The 6237-nt window shown below is 45.6% G+C and overlaps 1 protein-coding gene across 1 annotated transcript in view; it reads right to left on the reverse strand.

Annotated features, from left to right (window-relative positions):
* LOC311586444 (hepatitis A virus cellular receptor 1 homolog) overlaps positions 1-312 on the reverse strand; it is a 40509-nt gene extending 40197 nt beyond the window's left edge. Inside the window, exon 1 of the mRNA XM_084762441.1 lies at positions 2-312. The gene's annotated coding sequence lies outside the window, so the exon portion shown is untranslated. The remainder of the gene's footprint in view (position 1) is intronic.
* Between the last annotated feature and the right edge of the window lie 5925 nt (positions 313-6237).

Consider the following 6237-nt stretch of genomic DNA (forward strand, 5'->3'; position numbering starts at 1 on the left):
CAGTAGCACTCAGAAAGCAGAGGCTGGTGGAGCTTCGGAGTTCAAGGTCAGCCTGTTCTACATAGTGAGACCTTGTCTCCTAAACAAACAAACAAAAAAAATTTTTTTTTCTGTTGCAATCTTCAGTGCTTGAGCAAAGGTGTTCACTTGAGTTCAGACTCCAGGCCCAGAGACCACGCTGACTTTGAGAAGGTTCCTGCATAAAGGGATTTGAACCACTGGAACAACTGACTCAATTTGCAAATGAGTTAACTGAAAGGCAGAAAGAGGGAAAGATATAGATAGAAGACAATGAGGGTCCTGGTGCAAAGGCAGAAGTGAAAGCTGACTAATTATGCACACTGGTCTGCTGTTCAACTATCATCATCCCGGGACCTGTTTATTTGCAGCCCCTGTTAATAGTTAAACAGTCTAAGCAAATAAAGCTAGATTAGTGTAGGGAGAGAGGCTGCCAGCTTTCAAAGCTGATCTTCTCCTGTAGAGACCAAACCAACATCTTTTCGTGTTCAGGGCCTGAGAATACGACACACACACACCTGCCCCTGGGAGTTTCCAGGGAGAGCCACAAACGTACAGCTAGCCAGCGTTCCTCCTGGGGCCAACCAATAAGAGCCAAAGGTCACAATGACCAGAACAAACGAAAATTCCCCCCTCTGTGGTCTGACCTTGGTCCCCTCACTTAGCCCTGGTCCTCCAGCCAATCAGCCTAAAGAACAACTTTCCTGTACCCCTCTAACCTATCACGTAACAGCAAGGCCTGGAAATCCCCTGCCTGCTTCCCCCTCCCCCTTTAAAAACCCTGCTCCCCTAGCACTAGGGGCTACCATCTTCCCTTCTCACCAGGGGGCTGACTAATAATGAGACCCTGTATGATTTGCATCCGGCTGATTCCTGGTGATCTTTGGGGGTTTCACAACTTGGGCATTACACTCCATGCCCTGATGCCCATTTCAGGCTTACTAACTCACCTATAGAAATATCCAGAGTTGGGCAGTAGGGCAAGACAGTGAAAACTGCTCAGACACGGGTTTAAGCCAACAGAAAGTCTTCAGTGGGCAGCTGATAGCTACACTGGGCTGTTTGGGAACCCAGTGTGGCCCTGAGCCTTTCCCGGGGTGAGCGCGTAAGCACAAAAAGCACATTCTGGATTGACATACTTCAGTTAACAAGAACAGTTAGACAGGAGCAGAGCTACAAAAACTAAAAGGCAAGGCTAGTACAGTTTGAGAACTACTTTGACTTTGATGGATTGGACCTTTGTTTTCCTTTTGGCAGGTGGTGCTGTCTACGTGCTGAGTTCTACAGCCTGAATGTCACTTACGTCATTGAGTCAGTTGTGCTAAGGTCTCAGGCCCTGCTAAGGTCTGGTGTCCTGTTACGGTCCCCACTGGTCCTAATGAATGAGTCAAAGAGTAGATTCATCCTGCTTTAATGAGATGTAGTTTGTCCTAAGGACCATTAATTTTACTAGAGTAATACATAATTGCCCATATAGTTTAAGATGTAGGAACCTGTCATTAATCCAATGAGAATAAGAATTAAAGGCCTAGCCGGGCGTGGTGGCGCACGCCTTTAATCCCAGCACTCGGGAGGCAGAGGCAGGCGGATCACTGTGAGTTCGAGGCCAGCCTGGTCTACAAAGTGAGTCCAGGACAGTCAAGGCTACACAGAGAAACCCTGTCTCAAAAATCAAAAATACACACAAAAAAAACCCCAAAAAAACAAAACAAAACAAAAAAACCAAACAAACAAACAAACAAAGTGATCTGCCTGCCCTGCCTCTGCCTCCCGAGTGCTGGGATTAAAGGCCTGGGACATCACGCCTGGCTGAAACCTGACATTTAAAGTAGGTCCAGCAAGGAAAGGTCAAGATGGAATGAATATGAGTTGCTGGCTTGTAGTCACTCTAGCTAATTCCTTCCCCATGTCTGTCTTTCCCAGGTTTTTTTGTTTGTTTGTTTGTTTGTTTTGGTTTTTTCGAGACAAGGTTTCTCTATATAGCCATGTCTCTCCTGGACTCACTTTGTAAACCAGGCTGGCCTCGAACTCACAGCAATCCTCCTACTTCTACCTCCTGAGTACTGGGATTAAAGGTGTGCACCACCACCACCAGCAGCAGCCAGCTGTCTTCCCCAATTTTTAAGCAATGCCTGAGAGTCATAAGGGTTGGACCATAACTCTGTATTCATACTCATAGCGCAAAACACAAGACTCACAGGGAGGTAGAGGGATGGAGTGGACGTGCCCAGGACTTAATGAAACATGCTTGACCCAGATTGTATCAGTGGACTAGAACAAGGAGGAAACTAACTGGAGGTGGCCTGGGAGGTCAGCTGGGTCTCTAGTGTAGTTTAATGAAAAGGCTGTATGGAGGACTGGCCTGCCTGGAGTGACTTGAGAAAGGAATGGGGAGAGAAATTCTGCCAACTGCTGGTCTTGGAGCCTGGGAAGGAGAGAGGGAGAGGGAGAGAGAGAGAGAGAGAGAGAGAGAGAGAGAGAGAGAGAGAGAGAGAGAGATCTTCCAAACATAATCTCAAAGAGGATAAATCCCATCCTACATGGGATGCAAAAAACAGACTGAAGCAAAGCAAAGGAAGGATTCCTATCTTTTGTTTTGTTTTGCTAATGTCCTGTGTATTTTTTTTTTTAACCTGGCCAGAACTCTGCGGTCTATATATACACAATGACATGTTTTAGTATATGCTTAAGCCTTTAGCTATTGATTGAGAGGCTTTAGCTACGAAAGCCAGGGCACTGTTGGACTCGATTGCTAGTGGGAAGCCAGATCAGGGGACCAGGTTTTGGAGGAGCCTTTAAGGTACTACTTGAGCAGTTGAGGCCTGGGTGGGGGATGCTTTTACCCACCCTGAAAAGGTAGCTTTAAAAACTAGCAAGTACGGAGCTAGAGAGATGGCTCAGTGCTTAAGCGCACCGCCTGCTCTTCTAAAGGTCCTGGTTCAATTCCCAGCTCCCACATGGCAGCTCACAATTGTCTGTAACTCCAAGATCTGACACCCTCACAACAATGCACATAAATTAAAATTAAATAAAATGTTTAAAAAAAAAAACCTAGTGTCTTGAAAAACCAAAAAGAAAGAAAGAAAGAAGAAAAGAGTGGCACAGTGCACTTATCTTCCTTACTGGAAGTCCTGGTAGTCGATCCTGAGGGTTAAATGCTTTAGCTGAGTGTGACTGTACATTACTATAATTCCAGCACAAGCAGGCGATTCCCTCCAGTGCTAGGCACGGAGATTGCTAGGATGATGTTAGCCTTATCTACACAGCAGGAACCTGTTTCAGAAAACCAAGTGTAGTAACACTGTTTACTGGCAGAATGATTGTCTGGGGCCTTCATTTAGATCTCCAGCACTAAAATGAAAAAGAAAAATATATAGGACAGGGTCTGAATGGATGGCTCAGCACTTAAGATCTCTTGAGGTTCTTCCGGAAAACCTGAATTTGGCTCCCACCACCCCTGTTAGATACTCAGCAATTGCATCTAGATCCAGCTTCGAGGCATTCCAATTTTTCTGGCCTCAGGATCTCAGGATTATGGTGTGGGTCTCAGGATCATGCAGCAAGTGCCTCTACCCAGGAGCCATCTGTGCAATTGCTTTGTACTTCTAGGCTGGCCCCGCCCAATGCTAATCCAATGAGAACTACATAAGCAGATTTTAATTTTCTGCTATCCATATTAAAAAGAACAGAAGACAGTGCTTTCTAGATGCCTAGTAAGTTCAAAGCATTTGCTCTACAATCCTGAGACCCAGAGTGTGGATACCAACAACCCCCAAACAAGCCAGATGTCACACATACACACACACACACACACACACACACACACACACACACACACACACACAACTGTGATCAGGGACAGAAGGACCACTGGAGCAAGATGCTTTTAGCATAGCTGAGAAAGCACAAGTGATTTGGATATTTTACCACCATGTGTTTGTTTGTTTATTTGTTTGTTTGTCTATCTATCATATATCTGTCATCTGTCTGTCTATTTATCTATCTATCTATCTATCATTTATCAGCAGGTTCTCATTATGTAGCCCTGGCTAGCCTCAAAAATCACTTTGTAGCCAGGCAGTGGTGATGCATGACTTTAACCTCAGTTAAGAGTACAAAAGTAGCTATGCCGGTTACTTTTAGTCAACAGCACAAACTAGAGTCACCTGGGAAGGGGAAAGCTGGGCTGAGGCTTGGCCTGTTTGCATGGTTGCGGGCATTTCCTTGTTTGATTGCTGTGGAAGGGCCCAGCCCACTGTGTGTGGTGGCAGGCTGGACAGGTATCTATATGCTGTATAAGCAAGCAGGCTGAGCAAGCCAGTGAGCAGCTTCCCTCCATGTCTTCCCTCTGCCCTGATGAGCTGCTGCCCCAATCCCCTCAAGGACAGACTGTGATGGGGTACTGGGGAAAGCCAAATAGACCCCCTCAGTCCCAAGCTGCTTTTGACCACTGTGTTTATCATAGCAACAGAAGGAAAACTGGGATAAGAACGAAATGTAGAGGAGCCGGGTGTGCTGGCACACGTTTGTAATCCTGGCACTCAGGAGCCTGAGGCAGGAGTATCTCTGTGAGTTCGAGGCCAACCTGGTCTACAAATCGAGTCCAGGACAGCCAAGGCTACACAGAAACCCTGTCTCGGGGGAAAAAAAAATCTAAATGTACATTGTTTATTTCAAGGCAATTATTTTTGTTCTGTTTTGTTTCTTTGTTTTTGTTTTTCGAGACAGGGGTTCTCTGTGTATTTTTGGCTGTCCTGGGCTTGCTTTTTTGTAGACCAGGCTGGCCTCAAACTCACAACGATACACCTGCCTCTACCTCTCAAGTGGTGGAATTAAAGGCGCGCACCACCATACCTGGCTTCAAAGCAATTATTTTAAAATAACAAACGCCAGGCGGTAGTGGCGCACGCCTTGAATCCCAGCACTTGGGAGGCAGAGGCAGGTGATCACTGTGATTTTGAGGCCAGCCTGGTCTACAAACTGAGTCCAAGACATCCAAGGCTACACAGAGAAACCTTGTCTCAAAAAAAGAAAAAAAAAAAAAACAAACAAAACAAACCCAAAAAACAAAACAAAACAAAAACCAACCAACAAAAAAAAGCAACTTTTTTTTTTTTAAAGACAGAGTCTCATGTAGCTCAGCCTGGCCTTGAACTCACTACATCTGCAGTGATGACCCTGGAGCTCGTTATTTCACCTCCAACTTCTACACAATGGCCTTGCCAGTGTGCATCACCATGCTGGGTGTAGACCTCAGGCTGCCCATACTAGGGAAACACTCTACTGAGTTACATTCCTTTTGTTGTTGTTGTTGTTGTTTCAAGACAGAGTTTCTAGGCATCCCTAGGAAATTATTATACTTTTGTTTCAGCATGGAACCTTCAACTTGGATTTTACCTCTTTTTTGTTGTTGTTGTTGTTGTTTTTGACACAGAGTTTCTCTGTATTATGTTGGCTGTCCTGGACTCTCTTTGTAGACCAGGCTGGCCTTGAACTCACAGGGATCCACCTGCCTCTGACGTTCTGGTATTAAAAGCATGTGCCATCATGCCTGGTTTGAACTGGATTCTTGAGCTAAATTAAAAAGTAAAATCTAGCCGGGCATGTTGGCTCAGGCCTTTAATCCCACCAATAGGAAGGCAGAGGCAAGTGGATAGCTGTGAGTTCAAGGCCAGCCTGGTCTACAAAGCAAGTCCAGGGCAGCCAGGGCTACACAGAGAAACCCTGTCTCGAAAAACAAAACAAAACAAAAAGCATCATGAAGTTATTGGTTGCATATATTGTCTTTCCTGTCTCAAAAAACCAAAAAAAAAAAAAGAAAAGAAAAGAAAAAAGAAAAAGAAGAAGAAGAAGAAGAAGAAGAAGAAAGAAAGAATCCAGCTCAACTGGGGTGAGGTGCACACCCTCAGTCAGGCGGTCAGGAGGCTGGAGATTGAGGAGCAGAGCTGGAGACCAAACAAACAAAGACCCATCAGATTAAGCAAACCATAGGGGCCAAGCAACTGTCACTGTCATGGGTTTTCTGTTGGAATCCCAGTGATTCTTAAGCTCACGCACCACCCGGGTCTCCTCCCCCTTCCAGGAATCAGTGTCCTACCTGGGCGTAGGGGGGTGGGCTGGACTCCACTCTCGCTCTCCTAACATTCCACTCTCCTCATGTGGTAGCCTAAGTATGTGTCCCAGCTTTCTAGGATTGTTGACCTTTCAGTCATTAGCCTG

Source organism: Acomys minous (assembly GCF_964271855.1).
Source record: "Acomys minous genome assembly, chromosome: 16".
Classification (NCBI taxonomy): Eukaryota; Metazoa; Chordata; class Mammalia; order Rodentia; family Muridae; genus Acomys; species Acomys minous.